The sequence below is a fragment of the Staurois parvus genome, unplaced genomic scaffold (genome assembly GCF_062004578.1).
Source record: "Staurois parvus isolate SC_StPar_1 unplaced genomic scaffold, SC_StPar_1.0 ptg000183l, whole genome shotgun sequence".
NCBI lineage: Eukaryota > Metazoa > Chordata > Amphibia > Anura > Ranidae > Staurois > Staurois parvus.
In genome coordinates this window covers 7,483,673-7,505,695 of record NW_028317979.1, presented here as the reverse complement: position 1 = coordinate 7,505,695, position 22,023 = coordinate 7,483,673, and positions in this window count along the sequence as shown.

Sequence of the window (22,023 nt, the reverse complement as noted above, 5' to 3'; positions counted from 1 at the left end):
AAAAACATTTTGAAGAAATCTTATCAACAAGCAAACAACAATCACGGTTCGATTTGATTTTCCAAGCATCATGTTCTAAACAGAACACTGTGGACACAACCAAGCTGATTATATGGTATAATAGGTAACAAGAAGAGATTAGCCATATAATCAATAGGTACTGGTATTTACTGCAGTCTGCCCCTATGGTAGCTACATGTGTAAAAAAAAAGGCAGAATAGTATATCGACACAACAAATCAATTAAGGATACCCTGGTACATAGTCACTTCAGTCAAACTGGTTTGACTAATCCATGTTGCCAGAAAGGAACTTATACACAATATTTGGGGGGTGCTTTTATTGTCAATACATTCAGCAAGGTAAAAAACATCTATTACCTAATAAGTCAGTGCACGAAGCCAGAAATTATGTTAACTGCCATACTGCAGGCATCATTTATATGATGACCTGCATTTGTGGCAGATTTCACATAGGGAAGACGAAGCAGAATTTTTGGAAAAGTATCTATGATCATGTATCGACTATCAAATTGGGAAACATCTCTTCTCCTATTGATAGACATGGTACATGGCACAACAACAAAACACAAATTGTGTTAGGTTTTTTGCTCTTAAGAGGGTACACCCAGACAGTAGAGGAGGTGACTGGGATCGTCATATCAACCAAAGAGAGGCAAGGTGGATATACTTATTAGCCACAATTCAACCACCAGGGCCAAATGATGCCCTGAGTTTACTTCAATAATAGGACTTCTTCAGTACAAAGTGGTCTTAACCATGGTATTGATACTCTTTCAACAGCATCTCCTTATGCACAAAACAATTTAATTGAGTTATTGGGATTATAGGATCTAGTGCGTACAGGTATTTTGTAATTATTATATTGCAATTGTTATATATTGTTTTTACAGTTGTATATTCTAATTATTATATGTTGCTGTTTTGAGATTTTGTTTTTAGTCTATACAGTGTGACCTGCATGATTTGCAACCATCACGCTGGCAGGACCTGGGCTTAATGGCAAACAATTTAAACTGATTGTAAATGTGGTAATTCCTCATGTCAAATTGTTCTCTCTAACATTTTTATTTTATTTTCTCTTTTTTCTCATTGTTTGTTATGTTTCTTCTTTTTTTTCTCCTCTCTTTTCTTTCTATGTAAATTTTTTTTGTTTTTATGAAGGTGTAGCATTATGGCCTCAATGCATCCTTTTCTTCCTCTAGTTTACATTTTAGCGCTGAGAGTAACAATATGATGGTGACGTTGTTACATTTTACGTCATGACACTGCAACATCAGCATGCTGGAACATAGTAACACCATTTTTTGGAGCCATTTTGATAATATAAAGCCGAGCATGTATGAGGAGACTCATAAGGCCTAATCCACTCTTACCCACACCAGAGGACCACCAAAATCCATGAGTACAGGATTTATTGGGAGATTGAATAAGGAACCCGGGGTATGCCTTTCTGCTGAAGGACAACATTGGGTTCATCACCCTGCTGATCTTCTTTATTGTGCAGGCAATTGCTATCGGGTATGTACTCTTTTGTTGAACCCCCTATTTTGGACTACTTTATGGACTACTTTCAGCGCCTCCCGACGCCGAGCCCTCAGCACCTGACACCTGGCCTCAACATCTCCAGTCACCGAGCCGCCAGCATCACCAGACGCCGTTCCTACCAACACCCCCAGACATTGCACCCTACTACCCCTCCGCTTGCCGAACCACTGCACCCACTGAAGACGTGCCACAGCACCCACGGATGCCAGCACACTGCATCCACAGACTGCAACCAGCCAGCTGCTGACCCAGCTGCCCTCCACTTTCACCCTCCCCCTACAGAGGGACTCAAATGGACACCTCCATGGCGTTACAGACTCTCCACATCACCATGCCCTGACCTGTACCCCCTCCCCTCCCCCGACCTGACCAGCACCCCGCTCACCCCAACATGCCACCTGCATTCCTCCTCCTCGTATTCCTCTCCTCCATCTCAAAAATCGCCTCCCTCTACCTGCCTACCCCCCCAAATCGGCTCTACATTGCCCCTTCACTTCTCCCCTCTCCCCACTATGGCACTCACCACCTCCTCCTGCTATTCCACTCCCCCGTCGACCCACGTGCCACCACTATCAGACCCACACGCCCCTGCACTTCCCGTTCCCATGCCACCTTCCTCGCCCTCCTCCTTCTCCTATCCGCTGGGGACATCTCCCTGAACCCTGGCCCCTCACCACCTCACCCCTCCCTAGGGACCCCCCTGCTCCCGCCAGCCACCGCAACCCCCTCATACCTGTACCCCTCCTCCCCGCATCCATCCCCCCTCTCTCGGTTGCACTCATGAACGCCCGCTTGGTTTGCAACAAGCTTACCGCCATCCATGACCTCTTTATCTCCCACTCCCCCAACCTCCTAGCGATCACCGAAACCTGGGTACAGGCCACTGACTCTACCTCCCCTGCGGCACTCACCCATGGAGGTCTCATCTGGACCCATTCACCCAGACCGAGCGGTCGCAGAGGTGGTGGTGTCGGCTTGCTCCTATCACTGCTGAGCACCTTCCAGATTCTCCCCAACCCCCCCTCTCTATCCTTCTCCTCCTTCGAGGCTCACTGCATCCGGATCTTCTCCCCCACCCCCCTAAGGATCGCTGTGATCTACAGGCCTCCCGGATCCATACCCTGCTTCCTGGATGACTTCGCCGCCTGGCTTCCCTTCTTCCTCTCCTCTGAGCTACCGACCATCATCCTTGGGGACTTCAATATCCCCATCAACAACAACAACCCGGCTACTTCCCAACTCCTCCACCTAACCTCCTCCTTCGCGCTCACACAGTACGCTCAATCCTCCACCCACATCGATGGGAACACCCTGGACCTCGTCTTCTCCCACCTCTGTACCCTCAACCAGTTCACTAACACCCCCTTCCCTCTCTCCGACCACCACCTTCTCATGTTCTCCATCTCCCCTTCCCCTAACTCCCCCCCCCAAGGCGCCAAAGCATCACCAGCCGCAACCTCCGCAACCTGAACCCGGCCCCCCTCCACTCGGCTGCCGACCGCCTACACGACAGAATCCTTCCACTGTCATGTCCTGACTTAGCCACCACCACATACAACGACTCACTGTCAGCTGCCCTAGACTCTCTGGCACCCCTAACCACATGCAACATCAAACCTAGACCGCTTCAACCATGGCAGAATGACCATACTAAACGCCTCAAACCTCTCAGTTGCACGCTGGAGAGACTATGGCGCAAAACCCGGTCCCCTCGTGCGTTCTCCCTCTACAAATCTGCCTTCCTCACTTACACCTCCTCCCTCCACGCCGCCAAGCAGGCCTACTTCGTAAACCTGATCAACACCCTCTCCACCTGCCCTCGCCGACTCTTCTCCACCTTCAACTCCCTGCTCGCTCCCCCCCCCCTCCTCCACTCAATACCTCAATCACCACCCACGAGATTGCCACCCATTTTCACAACAAGATTGACGCAATCCGTAAGGACATAGTCAACTCGCAATCTACCTCCTCACCTAGCCTCCCCCCCCATCACCCCCTCATCTCTCCCTTCTTCTGACCTCGCAACCGCACTGCCCCCCACCTCACCCAAGGCCCCACTTACCGTAACCCCCCCAGCACTGTACTCCTTCAGCCCTGCTACCACTGAGGAAGTCACCAGGGTCTTCTCAGAAGCCCGCCTCACTACGTGCCCCCTGGACCCTATCCCCTCTCATCTCCTCCAGTCACCCCCCTCCTCCCTCATCCGCTCCCTCACCCACATCTTCAATCTCTCCCTTTCTACTGGTGCATTCCCCTCCCCCCTAAAGCATGCACACATCACCCCCATACTCAAAAAACCCTCTGTGGACCCCACAGACCCAAACAACCTCAGACCCATCTCCCTGCTGCCACCCACTTCCAGGCTCCTTGAGCGCTTAGTCTACGATCGCCTGAGCGCCCACCTAACTGACAACAACCTCCTTGACCCACTACAGTCCGGCTTCCGTCCCCATCACTCCACCGAAACCGCCCTCCTCAAAATCACTAATGACCTACTAACCGCCAAAGCCAAAGGCAACTACTCTGTCCTGCTTCTCCTGGACCTCTCCGCGGCCTTCGACACAGTTGACCACCCCCTCCTCCTTAATAAACTACTCTCCCTTGGCATCAGAAACACCGCTCTCTCCTGGTTCTCCTCCTATCTATCCCAACGCTCCTTCAGTGTTTCCTACAACGGTGCCACCCCCCTCCCCTCCCCATCTCTGTTGGGGTCCCCCAAGGCTCTGTCCTCGGACCCCTTCTCTTCTCCATCTACACCTCCTCCCTTGGCAAACTCCCAAGGCTTCAACTATCACCTCTACGCTGATGACACTCAAATTTACCTCTCCACCCCTCACCTCACCCCCACAGTCTCTGCCCGCATCACTCACCTCCTAAACGACATCTCAGACTGGATGTCGCTCCATTTCCTCAAGCTTAACCTCTCCAAAACCGAGCTCCTTGTCTTTCCCCCTGCCCACGCCCCCCCCCCATCCTATCCATCACTACCAACAACACCACCATCAATCCTGCCCAGCAAGCCAAAGTCCCTGGCGTCACTTTGGACTCAAACCTTTCCTTCCAACCTCATGTCAAATCACTTACAAACACATGCAGGCTCCACCTCCGCAACATCGCCAAGATACGCTCCTTCCTTACCCCAGACACCACTAAGCTACTCATGCACTCCCTGATTGTCTCGTGCCTTGACTACTGCAACTCCCTTCTCACCGGCTTGCCCCAGCGCAGGCTCTCCCTGCTTCAGACCATCCTGAACTCAGCGGCTAGACTCATCCACCTCACCAACCACTCCACCTCTGCCACCCCCCTCTGCCTACCCCTCCACTGCCTCCGGGTTGCCCAAAGCATCAAATTCAAACTGCTAACTCTGACCTAAAAAGCCATTCACAACACTGCCCCTAACTACCTCACTAACCTGATTCCCAAGTTCCACCCTACCCGTACCCTTCGCTCCTCACAGGACCTCTTTCTGTCTTGCTCCCTGGTCTCCTCCTCCCACGCACGACTGCAAGACTTCTCCAAGTCCTCCCCCATCCTCTGGAACTCACTACCCCAATCCATCCTCACCTTCAGGCGCTCCCTACCCCACCCATACCTAACAGCCGTCCTCCTTCATTCCTCCTACCACTCCATCCCCCACAGCCACTTCCTCCTGTACCACTATCCCCTCCCTCCTAGATTGTAAGCTCGAAAGATTAGGGCCCTCTAACCCCTCAAGTGCTGTTTGTTGTTGCTGTACTGTTTAATGTATTGTCCTCCCCCCTCTATTGTACAACGCTGAGCAAACCCTTTGGTGCTATATAAACTCGATGTAATAATAATAATAATGGGGGAGAGTGTAAATATATATTTATACTGGTATGTCCCACAATGGGAGAGTAAGTTTGTATTTTTAAATATACAAGATTAATCTAGTCAGGGGGTAGATATATATCTCATAATATGGGGGGTAGGGGTGTAGTTTGGAATTCCCCTGACCAAGTTTAATAACATATTTTATTTGCGCATTAGATTGATAAAGTAATTTCTTTGACCTCCGCCATTCTCACAGGGAGACTTACTGCTACCCTTCTATTTGTTTCTTTATCATATTTTTTCTTTTCAAACTTTGTTGAAAATTGGAGTTAACAATATTTAAGTTCATGGGAAAAACTGACATATTTTTACTACGGTATATGATGATTATTACCTTTCAGAATATTGATCTACCCATTAGCACCCTATAATCTTGATCTTCATTACCTTTTTGAATTAGCCAGGTCCCTTAACCCGTATGATGTGTGTGGCTCTTTTTATTTGGGAATTGCCCGTAAACCTTATGAGTCTTTGCAACAGGTAACATATGGATGTTGTATATCTAAATGGTGGCATATACTTATTCTTGTTGCTGCTCATTATTTGTAATGACCCTTTCTTGTAATTATAGAGAAATACATCTCAGAAGAAGCTGGCTTGTCCTGCAAAACATGTCAGAGATGACTGCTTAGAAAACCTCTCTTTTTTTCCCCATGGCTATTATGGGATGTAAATGAGAATAACTGGCACATGAATAGACTGCATTTTTTTATTATTATCTCAATGTTGTCTGTTCTCGTATTTTTATGATTTTATACAATAAATACTTGGAATTTTTTTTTTATACATGGTGTGGTACCTTTAAAATCCTATTAGTCTTTCTTTGTTAGGACACTGGTTTATTTCAGCGTTACTAACACTAGTTTCTTAAAAACACATTTAATATTTTTAGTGGACAAATAGCTACATAAGTGTTTTTACTTTCTCCCTTCAGCTGTGACATTTGGTGGTCCAGTGAGTTATATGATACATTGCTTGCTCCCCCATTCATTATTTTTTAAACTGCCACAGCATCCACTTAACCCCTAGCATTTTTTCTGTATTCTCTATATTTCCCTATATTACCAGTGTTTTCCCCTAACTATTCTATCATTTTCCAGCAGTCATTAAGATGGCTGCACATGCAATGCATAGTTGTTATCATCAGTTCTTGTTTGCTTTTAATATTGCATTTTCAATCACGGAAGTGTAAATTGTGTTCAAATCCCATGATGAATTTTCCAGGCCAACATGTTCAACGAAACCACAGTTGGGCATTTCAGAAAATCTTGTCAATTAGGCAATATCTATTTCCTTTTCAAATGACTGAAAATCAACCATCTCCAAAACTATACTATAAACGTCTTCTAGTTTAAAACACCTACACCTAAACTGGTCAAGGGTGCACAACCATGCTCAGGGCCACCAATAGGGGGTAGAGCCGGTCCCCCTGTACCAGGTCCTGAACTCAGTAGTTCAACAGTGGGACCCAGGGCAGAGGCGTGAATCTTTATTTTTCAATGAACTCAATTTGAGTACTCTCCATACACCATGGCTCCTGCATGAAGGGTAAAATTCCCTGCATCTCATCAGCTTAGCAGGGGACTCAAGGACACTCTCCTTTTTTATTTCAAGCACAGGTGGAGTAATCTGAGGTGATGTGGCTCCTGAAAATTAGGTGAAAGTTCTACCTGTGTAAATCTGTCCCAAGCAGATTGATATAATTTCATTCTAGGAGAAGAGATGAGTTAGCAGCCAAAGTACAGGGTATAGTTGAAGTAGCATCTGGTGAAGTGACTTGTGACAGTGACTGCCTAGTCCTAGTGTTATGTCAACACAGCAAGTCCTCATATGTTCTCACTGGCAGAAGTGGCTGGAGGAACAACCAGCCATTGCATCAGAGATGAAGGCCTAGTTTTCACTTACAGTCAGGGTGCGGTAAAATAGATTTTATTGCCTTCTAACCACTTCCAAAGGCAGTTGTACAAGGGGGCTCTGTTAGTAGTTTTGTACAGGGCCCCATAATTTCCATTGGTAACTCTCGCTGTGCTAAAGGCACTGTACTGCAAGCTCTTTTAGGAGGCAATAAAAATAGTTTAATATTCATAATAGGCGTTTTTGGAATATACTGTATAGGCTATAAGGACCAAAATATATCAAGACGGAGAAGAAAGCTTAAAATAGGAAGTCCATAAATTTTTAGCTAAACTGTATATTAAACAAATAAATAGTCTGTGCATTGGAACTTCGTATTTCTTGTGCAGAGTGTCTCAGAGAACTGACTCTAAGCTATAATTTTTCCTCTAAGGAGCTTTTTAAAAGCTTTACTACAGACCTCAATGTTTTATTTTGTGCTACAAACTTTTATATCGCTTTATTTGGAAAATCCATGTGAACTGCAGTCCTCTTGTAGAATTAATGTACTGTATATTCTATGCATTAATGCTTGCAATATGCTCCATTTGGGGCTTTATCTATTGTTCTTCTGAACTGCTCCTCCTATTTTATTTTGGTATATCTCCCACGAGATCCACATACAGCATCTGAATCACTTTGCATCCGTTCTGCATTGTGTGCTGTTCCTGTTTTTTTTAGCATGAAGGTATCAGATAATCAATTGTCTGCAGAGCATATTACTTCTTTGGTGACATTGAGTGCATTTGCAACTAAGAGGAGGAGGCATTCAGGATCCCAAGATGGAGTTGCTGCTGCAAGGGGTGGAGTGTGGTAGCTGGTGTGACCAGGTAGCCTCAGGACAGGAAGCAACATGTGTGGATTGATGGAGCACAGCTGCAGATGCATAAATGACTGTAAGACATGAGATCTTCCACACACTGTGATTGCCAATTACTGTGTGGTTTGTCCACCTCTCCACCTTGCTGCACTTAGATTGGCACCTCTTGCTGTCTCTCTTAGCTATTTCAGGTGCCATCCAGACCATATCTAGTGTGTATATCCAGCATATCTATTGTGATAGTTTCCTTGGTGTCCTCCCCAGCTGGGAATATTTTTGAGAACCATGATAAATATAATTTGTTTTACTTATGTGAGTTGCTAATAGTCTTCCTTCAATAAATGTTTTCACACCCACTACACACACTGCACACTTTTCTCTTTTTGTCTGTTTTCCGCTTAGAGATCTCTTCAGTCTCTCAGAAGTGCTGCAGTAATTGTGCTGGATTGGATTCTTCGGAGGCCCTTAAAACCAAAGGATTTATCATGAGGATTTGGACCACACTGTGCCTTCCATCAGCCCAGGCTGCACCCATCGTGCCATATTGACAATTTTTTTACTTTTACCACAATGCTGTCAGAGATTGCTTACATTTAATAAGGAGAAAACTGGCATCTTTCAAGATATTGTCAAAGATTGCCAACATAAGCTAAAAACTGCTTGAAATGGCCAATATATTCCAACATGCTGTCAGAGACTGCTGTCACATAACCAGAGACTTTAGGAGATTGCTGACATTTTTCAAGAGACTATCAAAGACTATCAACATGCTATAACAAAACTTTGAGATGGCCAACATCTTCTAAGACCGTCAAAGACATCAGCCATGTTTGCAGAGGCTGTCAGCTATGTTTGCAGAGTACTTAAAGCAGAACAGTGCGTACTTCTGAACACTAACATTTTAATCAGTAAATATCTGTCAACTCAGTCATATTCAAAACCACATTTAGAAACTGGAAAGGAGAGCAGATTGTTGACCGAGCTGGAGGCTAAATCCCAGTATTTTCTCTCCATTTCCTCTGAACTAGGAGTAATGTGTGGGAGCCATTGTCATTCTTTGCTTGGCTTCACATACTGTGCCCCAGCTTCTATGTGTACAATGCTTGTGGTCAACCAGATGAAAAGGAAAAAATGGTCAAACTTACAGTGACCTTGCTTACTCCCCCTCATCCCACCACCACCACCACACACACAACCTAAAATTAAGGATTTGTTTTCCTTTTGCCTCTTGTTGGTCATCAAGACCAAGGCAGCTTAACCCACTAGCAGGTTGAATGAAAAAAAAAATGAGGGATAAGGGAATCTTCTCTCGGTACCATGTGATTGCTGTGTTGATCTCTGTGATTGGTCATAGTGATCACATGGTACATACAGGGCCAATTACAGTACATCTGTATCATGTGATAGCTGTGACCAATTACAGCTTCTCAATAGTACACACTGGATGAACAGATCCCATTCATAAAAAAGGATCCCTTATAATGGTTAATATCACTGTTATAAGCAATCAGAGTGTGTAAAAAAATCCTGATCACCTCCCCAGAGTAGTACCATGGTAACAAATATTTAATTTTTCTAAATACTCTCACAAGTCAGTGTCCCTTATCATCACCACACCAGTTATATGATGACGCTGTACTGCACTAGTGACAGTATGTAGAAAAAAAATGTGAACATAAACACATTTTGTTTATGTATTCTATTTACAAAAAATTGTGGCAAAAAATAACAACTTCAAAAAACTTCCCATGCCTTTTTCTAAATACTTTGGACTCTCTACTTTCCAAAATGGGGTAATTTGGGGACGTTTTTGTACTGTCCTGGCATTTTAGGGCCTCAAGAAATGAGATGTCAATACATCAGAACTGATCGATTTTCAAATATATACAGCGGGTATAGAATCATCCCTTTCAAAATAATCACATTTTATTGCTTTGTAGCCTAAAATTAAGACAGACACAGTTTTTTTCATCCAGCTGTATTATTCAGTGCAACTTATAAAAAACAATTGAAAGATAACACCAACCTGTCAGAAAAAAAAATCAAAAACAGAATCAGAGTTGGAATTTGTTTTTGTTGAATCACCTTTTGCTTTAATTACAGCCTTTAGTCTGTTGAGAAATGTTTCTACTTATTGTGCAATATTTGCCCACTCATCAGAACTGTTCAAGATCAGTTAAATTTGATGGTGACCATTTGTGAACTGCAGCCTTCAAGTAATTCAACAGCTTTTCAATGAGGTTTAAGTCTGCGTTCTGACTAGACCATGCAAGGACATTCACCTTTTTCCCTTTTAACCACTGTGTGGTAATTTTTGCTGTGTGTTTGGGTCATTGTTATATTAGAAGGTAAACCTGCTTCCCATTGACAACTTTTTTGTCAGAGGGCAGCATATTTTCCTCAAGAATTTGTTGGTATTTTGCCTCATCCATTTCTTCTTTTCCAGTCTCTGCTGCAGAGAACCCCCCCATACCAGGATAATACCACGTCCATGCTTTACATGTTGAGGCCAAATAATTCAATTTTAGTCTCAGCTGACCATAACACATTTTTGCATGTGGCCTCAGAATTTTCAAAGTGCGTCTTTACAAAGCTCAATCATGACTGTATGTGGCCTTTCTTGAGAAGTGGCTTTTTTCTTGCAACCTTCCCTTCAAGCCAAATTTGTGGAGAATTTTTGATATTGTTGTCACATGCATACAATTAACACTCTGTCATAAATTCCTGCAACTGCTTCAAACTTGCTGTAGGCCTCTTGGAAGCCTCTGTGACCAGTTTCCTCCTGGCTCTTTCATCCAGTTTGGAGCGACATCCTGATCCAGAGAGGGTCTGTTTTGTACCAAATACCTTCCACTTCTAATAATAGACTTCATTGTGCTTCCAGGCATTGATAAAGCCTTTGCATTGTTTTTGCATCCATCTCCTGACCTGTGCCTGTCCACAGCTTTGTCCCTGAGATCTTTTGACAATGTCTTGCACCCATAGTTGATTGTTTGCTTCAGTTGAACTACCAGGGACTGAAATGCTCTAGGAAAGCTCTTTTCATGTTGATCAAATCAAAATGACCACAGCTGATCACAGTTGAAAGTCAAATGGCTTTGCGTGCCATTGATAAGGTGATTAGCTGCACCTGAATGAGTTTACAAGTCATTTTAGGGAGAGGGTGATACTTTTTCCAAGTGATTCTGTTTTTGAATTTTTTTTCTGACATGTTGATGTTATATCTTGGAATTGGATGTAAATACAGTTGGATAAAGCAAAAATTGTGTCTGTTATAATTTCAGGCTGCAAAGCAACAAACTGTGATTATTTTAAAGGGGGGGTGATTATTTTCTATACTCACTGTAAATATACTCACCGGACACTTTATTATTATTATTATTATTATTACATAGTATTTATATAGCGCCAAAAGGTTTCCTCAGTGCTGTGTATTATAGTGGGGGACAGTACATGAGACAATAAAGTAACAAAACAATACACGAGAGGTTCGAGGGCCCTGCTCTTTTGAGCTTACAATCTAGGAGGGAGGGGATAGTGGTACAGGAGGAAGTGGCTGTGGGGGATGGAGTGGTAGGAGGAGGGGAGGAGATCGGCTATTAGGTGAGGTTGGGGTAGGCTTCCCTGAAGAGATGGGTTTTCAGGGTGCGCCTAAAGGTGAGGAGGGTAGGTGACAGACTGATGGATTGGGGTAGAGAGTTCCAGAGGATGGGGGAAGTCCTGGAGAAGTCCTGAAGTCGGGCATGGGAGGAGGAGACCAGGGAGCTAGAAAGTAGGAGGTCTTGTGAGGAGCGAAGAGTATGGGTTGGGTGGTATTTGGGTATCAGGTCGGTGAGGTAGTTTGGGGCAGCGTTATGAATGGCTTTGTATGTAAATGTTAGTAGTTTGAATTTAATGCGTTGGGCAATCAGAAGCCAGTGGAGGGAATTGACAGAGGAGGGTGGCAGAAGCAGAGTGGTTGGTAAGGTGGATGAGTCTGGCCACTGAGTTCAGGATAGACTGAAGCAGGGAAAGCCTGTGTTGGGGTAGGCTGGTGAGAAGGGAGTTGCAGTAGTCCAGACGTGAGATAATAAGGGAGTGAACGAGTTGTTTAGTAGTGTCTGGGGTTAGGGACGTACATATTTTGGAGTTACACCTTACTAGTTCTAAGAAAATATCCCCCGCACCAGCCTGAACCATTTGTGCAAGGCAGGATGGATCCATGCTTTCATGTTGTTTATGCCAAATTCTGACCCTACCATCTGAATGTAGCAGCAACCAGTCTGTCCATTCTCTTCTGACTTCTTACATCAACAAGGCATTTTCATCCCCACAACTGCCGCTCACTGGCTATTTTCTCTTTTTCGGACCATTCTCTGTAAATCCTAGAGATGTTTGTCTGTAAAAATCCCAATAAATCAGCAGAAATACTCAGACCGGCCTATCTGGCATTTGGATTCACGCACTGGATCTCCTTGTGCCTCTAATAAGACATTGTATCAAATATTTAGTTTGAAATAAGGAAATAGGGGATTCCTAGGGAGGGTCTGAAGATCTGGAGGAGTGAAAGAAGAGGAGTTCTGAAAACAAGAGTAAAGCTTTAAAAATTAACATGAAAGGTAAAAATACCAAAGGGAGTGGGCCTAAGAGTTCCCAAGCTGGCACGACAAAAAATGTGTTACAAGGAAATTTTACCCCAGAAAGATCGCAGGGAGCAAGTGAAAAAAGTGAATTGGAAATAAGTCTGGATAATAGTCCGAGACTCTCCCTGGGACTGGTATATAATAGTCAACAATTAATGGAAGGTAATGAATCGAGAGAAATTGAATGAGATCTGCAAATACCAAATAAAAAGGAAATGGCGGAGATGTTTAAAAACCTGGAAAAATCAATAAAGCAAGAGATGGGGACAATTCGGGAAGAATTGGGGCAGATGTTAACTAGGGTGGAGGAAATGGAGGAAAAGGTTCAAATTCATTCCCAAATCATCCCAAAATTAGAGAAATGGATAATAGAAGATAGAAAAGAACACAAAAGACTGCTTTATATGATGGAAGAACAAGAAAACAGAGAAAGGAGAAATACTCTTAGAGTAAGAGGAGTCCCAGAGTTGACACAGGGGGAAGACTTAAAAGAGTTAATTGACAAAATTTTGAATTCTATAATGGATAAACCGGATGTGTAGACGTTTAATTTGGATGAAGTGTATAGGATAGGGAAATATCAACAAGAAAAAAGATCAGAAAAACCAAGAGACATAATTGTTAAATTCCATAATTTTGGAGATAAAGAAGAGATATGGAAAAAGATTAAAGGAAGAACAAGTATTGCATATGGAGGGAAAAATATCTAAATTTTTGCAGACCTAACAGCAGAGACTCTGAGAAGAAAGTGATCACTGAAACCCCTATTAGAAGTGATGAAAAAACACAATGTGAAATACAGATGGGGACGTGCAGTGAGCTTAATCGGTTGGAGGGATGGAATTACAGAAATTTTAAGATTCCCAGAAGATATGGAAGATTTGTGTGATAAACTTGGACTGCAGAGACTAGTGACACCGGGTTGGGAAGTGGAGGAGGGAGAGTTATGTACTTTTGGGGAAGGAAAGTGGCAGCTGGTTAGAAGAGGAAATAGGGAGTCAATAGATAAGGGGACACCGAGGAGGAGGGGGGGAAGGTGAGCAGTCACATGGGTGGAGCCGAACCCCTAAGGTGGGATCAGAGGTGGATCATGATCCAAAGGCAAAGGAGGCCTGGGGGGGGGTATGGGGGGGAGAGGGTTAGGGAGGGTAACACTCTGCAAAAGAGAGGAGAGAGGGAGAGGAGGGGTGAAGGAAAGAGAGAGATAAGAGGAGTGGGCTAATATGGAAGAAGTTCAGTTTGTAACCTATAATGTAAAGGGGCTGAGTTGCCCTGGGAAGAGATTTAGATTATTTAGGGAGTTGCAACATAGTCAGTGGTTTTTTTGCAGGAGACACACTTAGAGATGGAGTCGAAGGTTAGGCTGAGGACTAGATATTTCCCGACATGGTATTATGCGGACTCACCAATTAAAAGAGCAAAAGGGGTTGCTATAGGCTTTGCAAAAAATATAAGGTTTGAGGTGGAAAAGAGAATAATAGACCCAGAGGGAAGGTTTTTGTTTCTGAGGGGTAAGTTGCAGGAAATTGAGTGTACACTGGCTAGTATATATTGCCCAAATAAGAAATCGGAGATATGAGGGAAGTATTGAAGAAGCTGATGGATTTTAAAAGGGGTAGCTTGATAGTAGCTGGGGACTTTAATATCTGCATGGACCTACGGATGGATACCACCTCTTGTGTGAGGAGGGAGGAGAGTCGGTCCCTGAGATTATTAAAGAAATCGTTGAATGAAAATCAAATGGTGGATATATGGAAAATTAGGCATATGAAAGATAGAGATTATATATTTTTCTCACAGGTTCATGAGACTTGTTCTAGATTGGATTATATATTGGTAGAACATCAATTCATAGATTCTGTGGTAGAAGTAAAAATTGGAGGAAGTTCTATTTCTGATCATGCCCCGGTTGCAATGAAGTCAAGATGGGGTAGAGAGGAGAGAGGAGGATTTGTTTGACGGATGAATGAGGCACTTCTTCTGGATAAGGAGATCGATCGAAAGACCGTGATAGAAATTAAAAGATTTTTCGAAGAGAATGATACAGAGGAGGTGTCGGTTGCAACAGTGTGGGAAGCCCATAAGGCTTATATTAGAGGACTATTCATTGCAATAGGGGCAAAAAAGAAAAGAGAAAGGAGGGAAAAGATTAATAGACTCTTAAATGAAATATTCGATCTTGAACAGGCTCATAAAAGGAAAATATCTAAAGAGATAATGCAGAAAATAATAAAGAAGAAAGAGGAATTAGAGAAGGTAATAGAGGAGGAAAAAAGAAGAGTCTTTAATAAAGTAATAAGTGAAAGATATAGATGTGGAGATAGGCCGGAAAAATATTTAATGAGGGCCTTGAGGAAAAAGAAAAATAGGAATTATATAGAAAAAATAAGAAATTTTAACGGTGAAATGGTGCATTCAACTAAAGATATCGCTAGAGTGTTCAAGGATTATTATAGCGATCTATATAATATTATACCCCAGGATACTTTCAACAAAGCTGATATAGTAAATATAGAAAAAAGAAGAACATATTTAAAAAATGCAGGTCTTGCAAAATTAAGTGAAATCCAATTAGAATCAGAAATCACGTCAGAGGAAATAGAAATAGCATTAAAAAACACCGAGGTGGGGAAAAGTCCGGGCCCAGATGGGTATACTGCAAAATACTATAAAAAATATAAAGAGTTGTTAATACCCAAATTGAAGATATATATGAATGCTTTGGGAGGTGAGATGGAGATAAGGGGAGAGTCCTTGCAGGCTAATATAGTTTTAATTTATAAGGAAGATAAAGACCCCTCTCAGTGTGCAAGTTACAGACCAATTGCGCTGTTAAATGTAGATACTAAACTGTATGCAAAGGTTCCGGCAAATAGACTTAAGGTTTTGATGCCAGAATGGATACACGGAGATCAGGTGGGGTTTGTCCCGGGAAGAGAGGGCAGAGACAATGGATTGAGATCATTGTTGCTCATACAGGAAGGTAAAAAAGGGAAAACCCCAGTAGTACGACTGTCAATCGACGCTGAGAAAGCATTTGATAGAGTGAGTTGGGGATTTATGATGGACACCCTGGAGGCGATGGGGCTGGGGGATAGAATGAGGAAGTGGATTGGTAACTTATATAGAGGGCCTACAGCTGCTATTATGGTTAATGGAAGAAGATCGGAGATTCTCAGGATGTCAAATGGAACAAGACAGGGATGCCCTCTATCTCCACTGTTGTATGTCCTGTCGTTGGAGCCACTGCTGTCTATGATAAGAAAGAACATAAATATAAAGGGAATAAAGATAGGAGATAGAGAACATAAGGTAGCGGCCTACGCGGATGATTTAATGTTCTACGTTGGAAATCCTCGGATATCACTTCCAAATTTAATGAAAATACTGAAGGAATATGGGGAATTATCAAATTTAAAAATTAATCCAACAAAAACTGAAATTCTAAATATAAATCTTAAAAATATCTTAAAAAAGAAATAATACAAGAAGAATTCCCCTGTGTTTGGAGAGAGAAAGAATTAAAGTATCTTGGGATAAAACTGTCTGCTTCAATTAAAAATATGTATATAATTAACTATATTTCACTTTTAAACGAGATTAAGGAGGAGTTGAAGAGGTTGGGGAGTGGAAATCTGTCTTGGATGGGTCGTATAAATCTGATTAAAATGATAATTGTGCCCAAAGTTTTATATAAATTCCAAATGATTCCAATTAAACTCCCAGAGGTCTTTTTTAAAACACTTAGAAAAATGCTGTTGGGATTTATATGGAGGAATAAAAAACCAAGAATACGTTATGATACGCTGACTAGAATTAAAGAGAGAGGTGGTTTAGGACTCCCAGATTTCAAGAGATATTATAAAGCGGTGATAATTGCGAGAATTTTTGACTGGACTCATAACCCAGGGAAAAGTTGGGTTAAAATTGAAAATACACTGAGTGGGACAAATTTAAGTAGGATTATATGGTTACCTGCACAATATAGAGGACTAGATGTTAACACAAGTGTGTACACTTTTATTGTTTTAAAAGTTTGGGAAATGTTACATAGACAAAACGGATGGGTTTTTAATTCACAGTTAATGCCACTAAGGAATTCAGAATATTTTGTTCCTGGGAAGGAAGATATCACAGGGAAATGGATCATAAAACAGGATGCGCAATTGAGAGATATAATGGTGGGTGAGGAAATAGGAACATATAGGGAGTTGGAGAAGAAAAAGGGAGATATATATAGAGAAGTGGGAAAAAGATATGGGAAGGGAAATAGATGAGGAGCAGCAGAAGAAAATGCTTAGATTAATTCACGAATATACTAGCATGCGGGAAGTGGAGTTGAACTATAAGTGATTAGTAAGATGGCATATCACACCAAATGTGGAACACAAATTGAACGGGGAGATTTCACCATTGTGTTGGAGAGGATGTGGTGAAGTGGGTACGTTATATCACATATGATGGGAGTGTTTAAAGATACAGGTGTTTTGGAGGAAAATTGTTTCCTTAGTAAGGAAAATTACTGAGATCGACATTAGATTCGATTCAGAGCTATGTCTTCTCCATGTCACAGAGCTTTCAGTGAGATCATATAAGGATTCAGGAATATGGTAATTCTTGAGCGCAGCTAAGAGTCTTATACCTAGGTTCTGGAAAAAAAGGGAGGTGCCGACAGAGGAAGATTGGATGGTCAGAATGAATCAGATTTGTGCGACGGAAATATTGTATGCATATAGATATGATGGAGAAGTATAATATAAAGTGGAAAAAATGGGAAGAATATAGAGAAAAAGTGAAATATATGATGATGATTTATACCCCTCGAAATAAAAATGGATTTTAGAAATGGTTTTTAGAGAAGAGAAATGCAGAGTGGGAGGAAGGGAGGGTAGGGGAAGTGGGATATAGATAGATTGATATCTTTTTTTATAGAAATAGGTTTTTGTGATTTGTATTTGGATGAAAATTATTAAATATTTATAAAAAAAAAAACGATTGGCTTTGTATGTATATGTTTAGAGATGAGCGAATTATTCAAAAATTCGATTCGGCTGATCCGCCGAATTTGCGGAATAAATTTGATTCGATGCAAAATTATTCGCTGCGAATTTAACTTATTAAAAGGGTTTCTAGGCTTCAGAGAGCCTTTATATTAGTGCAGAACACTGTACCTTTAATTTAAATGCCCTTGGAGTCTGCTGGGGAAGAGAAATAATACTGTCAGTCAGTATGACATGCAGATGAGTGCCGTTGATCTTAGAATCACCGCACACTTCACTCATTTGGGCAGTCACGGGGCACGACGAAGAAGATGAAGAAGAAGATGAAGAAGAAGATGAAGAAGAAGATGAAGAAGAAGATGAAGAAGAAGATGAAGAAGAAGATGAAGAAGAAGATGAAGAAGAAGATGAAGAAGAAGAAGAAGAAGATGAAGAAGAAGAAGAAGAAGATGAGGATGAAGAAGAAGAAGATGAGGATGAAGAAGAAGAAGATGAAGAAGAAGAAGAAGAAGAGGAAGAAGAAGAAGAAGATGAGGATGAAGAAGAAGAAGAAGATGAAGAAGAAGAAGATGAAGAAGAAGAAGATGAAGAAGAAGAAGATGAAGAAGAAGATGAGGAAGAAGAAGAAGAAGAAGAAGAAGGAAAATAAGAAGAAGAAGGAAAATAAGAAGAAGAAGGAAAATAAGAAGAAGAAGAAGAAGGAAAATAAGAAGAAGGAAAATAAGAAGAAGAAGAAGGAAAAGAAGAAGAAGAAGAAGAAGCAGAAGGAAAATAAGAAGAAGAAGAAGAAGAAGGAAAATAAGAAGAAGAAGAAGAAGAAGGAAAATAAGAAGAAGAAGAAGAAGAAGAAGAAGGAAAATAAGAAGAAGAAGAAGGAAAATAAGAAGAAGAAGGAAAATAAGAAGAAGAAGAAGAAGGAAAATAAGAAGAAGGAAAATAAGAAGAAGAAGAAGGAAAATAAGAAGAAGAAGAAGAAGAAGAAGAAGCAGAAGGAAAATAAGAAGAAGAAGAAGAAGAAGGAAAATAAGAAGAAGAAGAAGAAGAAGAAGAAGAAGAAGGAAAATAAGAAGAAGAAGAAGGAAAATAATAATAATAATAATAATAATAATAATAATAATAATAAGAAGAAGAAGAAGAAGAAGAAGAAGGAAAATAAGAAGAAGAAGAAGGAAAATAAGAAGAAGAAGAAGAAGAAGAAGAAGAAGAAGAAGAAGGAAAATAAGAAGAAGAAGAAGAAGAAGGAGAAGAAGAAGGAAAATAAGAAGAAGAAGGAAAATAAGAAGAAGAAGAAGAAGAAGAAGGAAAAGAAGAAGAAGAAGAAGAAGAAGAAGAAGAAGAAGGAAAATAAGAAGAAGCAGAAGAAGAAGAAGAAGAAGGAGAAGAAGAAGAAGAAGAAGAAGAAGAAGAAGAAGAAGAAGAAGGAGAAGAAGAAGGAAAATAAGAAGAAGAAGAAGGAAAATAAGAAGAAGAAGAAGAAGGAAAATAAGAAGAAGAAGGAAAATAAGAAGAAGAAGAAGGAAAATAAGAAGAAGGAAAATAAGAAGAAGAAGAAGAAGGAAAATAAGAAGAAGAAGAAGAAGGAAAATAAGAAGAAGAAGGAAAATAAGAAGAAGAAGAAGAAGAAGAAGAAGAAGAAGAAGAAGGAAAATAAGAAGAAGAAGAAGAAGAAGAAGAAGAAGAAGGAAAATAATAATAATAATAATAATAATAAGAAGAAGAAGAAGAAGAAGAAGAAGAAGGAGAAGAAGAAGGAAAATAAGAAGAAGAAGAAGAAGAAGAAGGAGAAGAAGAAGGAAAATAAGAAGAAGAAGAAGAAGGAGAAGAAGAAGGAAAATAAGAAGAAGAAGAAGAAGAAGAAGAAGAAGAAGGAAAATAAGAAGAAGAAGAAGAAGAAGAAGAAGAAGGAAAATAAGAAGAAGAAGAAGAAGAAGGAGAAGGAGAAGAAGAAGGAAAATAAGAAGAAGAAGAAGAAGAAGGAAAATAAGAAGAAGAAGAAGAAGAAGAAGAAGAAGAAGGAAAATAAGAAGAAGAAGAAGAAGGAGAAGAAGAAGGAGAAGAAGAATGAAAATAAGAAGGAGAAGAAGAATGAAAAGAAGAAGGAGAAGAAGAAGGAGAAGAAGAAGGAGAAGAAGAATGAAAAGAAGAAGGAGAAGAAGAATGAAAAGAAGAAGGAGAAGAAGAAGGAGAAGAAGAAGGAGAAGAAGAAGGAGAAGAAGAATGAAAAGAAGAAGGAGAAGAAGAAGGAGAAGAAGAATGAAAATAAGAAGAAGAAGAAGAATGAAAATAATAATAAGAAGAAGAATGAAAATAAGAAGAATTCCAGTACAGCAAAAAGTGTATCTGCAGAGAGCTCCGCTATTTCTGACAGTTCTCTGACAGTTCCTTCACATTTACAGCGGTTGAAACATTGTATCTATTTGTTTCCGAATAAAAACATCTGTATCCTAAATGGAAACAAATAGATACAATGTTTCAACCGCTGTAAATGTGAAGGAACTGTCAGAGAACTGTCAGAAATAGCGGAGCTCTCTGCAGGGACACTTTTTGCCGGCTGTAGAAGGGATGAAAATCGGCCGATCGGGAAAAATTCGATTCGTGCATCCGAAGTTTGCTAATTTTCGGATTCGGTGCGAATCGAATTTTTCCTAATATTCGAAACGAATTCCACTTCGCCAAGTTCGATTCGCTCATCTCTATATATGTTAGTAGTTTGAATTTAATGTGTTGGGCAATCAGAAGCCAGTGGAGGGAATGACAGAGGGGGGTGGCAGAAGCAGAGTGGTTGGTAAGGTGGATGAGTCTGGATACTGAGTTCAGGATAGACTGAAGCGGGGATAGCCTGTGTTGGGGTAGGCCGGTGAGAAGGGAGTTGCAGTAGTCCAGACGTGAGATAATAAGGAAGTGAACTAGTTGTTTAGTAGTGTCTGGGGTTAGGGACGTACGTATTTTGGAATTACACCTTACTAGTTCTAAGAAAATATCTGTCAAGGTCCTACCTTTCTTCAGAGCTTGTGCATCTCCATGAGCTGGCATCCATCTTGGTTTTCTGCAAAGCATGGTGGGAACTAGAGATGAGCGAAGAAATGAAAAATTCGATTCGGCTGATTCGGCGAATTCCAGTGTGAAATTCGATTCGATGCGAATTTCTCCGCTACGAAGATGACTTATTTAAAGGGTTTCTAGGCTTCAGAGAGCCTTTAAATTAGTGCAGAACACTGTACCTTTAATTTAAATGCCCTTGGAGATGAGGAAGGAGAAGGAGAAGGAGAAGGATGAGACGAAGGAGAAGGAGAAGGATGAGAAGAAGGAGAAGGAGAAGGATGAGAAGAAGGAGAAGGATGAGAAGAAGGAGAAGGATGAGAAGAAGGAGAAGGAGAAGGAGAAGGATGAGAAGAAGGAGAAGGAGAAGGATGAGAAGAAGGAGAAGGAGAAGGATGAGAAGAAGGAGAAGGATGAGAAGGAGAAGGATGAGAAGAAGAAGGATGAGAAGAAGGAGAAGGATGAGAAGAAGGAGAAGGAGAAGGATGAGAAGAAGGAGAAGGAGAAGGATGAGAAGAAAGAGAAGGATGAGAAGAAGAAGGATGAGAAGAAGGAGAAGGATGAGAAGAAGAAGGATGAGAAGAAGGAAAAGGATAAGAAGAAGAAGGATGAGAAGAAGGAGAAGGATGAGAAGAAGGAGAATGATGAGAAGAAGGAGAAGGATGATAAGAAGGAGAAGGAAGAGAAGAAGGAGAAGGAGAAGGATGAGAAGAAGGAGAAGGATGAGAAGAAGGAGAAGGATGAGAAGAAGGAGAAGGAGAAGGATGAGAAGAAGGAGAAGGATGAGAAGAAGAAGGATGAGAAGAAGGATGAGAAGAAGGAGGAGAAGGATGAGAAGAAGAAGGATGAGAAGAAGGAGAAGGATGAGAAGAAGGAGAATGATGAGAAGAAGGAGAAGGATGAGAAGAAGGAGAAGGATGAGAAGAAGGAGAAGGATGAGAAGAAGGAGAAGGATGAGAAGAAGGAGAAGGAGAAGGATGAGAAGAAAAAGGATGAGAAGAAGGAGAAGGAGAAGGATGAGAAGAAGGAGAAGGATGAGAAGGAGAAGGAGAAGGATGAGAAGAAGGAGAAGGAGAAGGATGAGAAGAAGGAGAAGGATGAGAAGAAGGAGAAGGATGAGAAGAAGGAGAAGGAGAAGCAGAAGAAGAAGGATGAGAAGAAGGAGAAGGAGAAGGATGAGAAGAAGGAGAAGGAGAAGGATGAGAAGAAGGAGAAGGATGAGAAGAA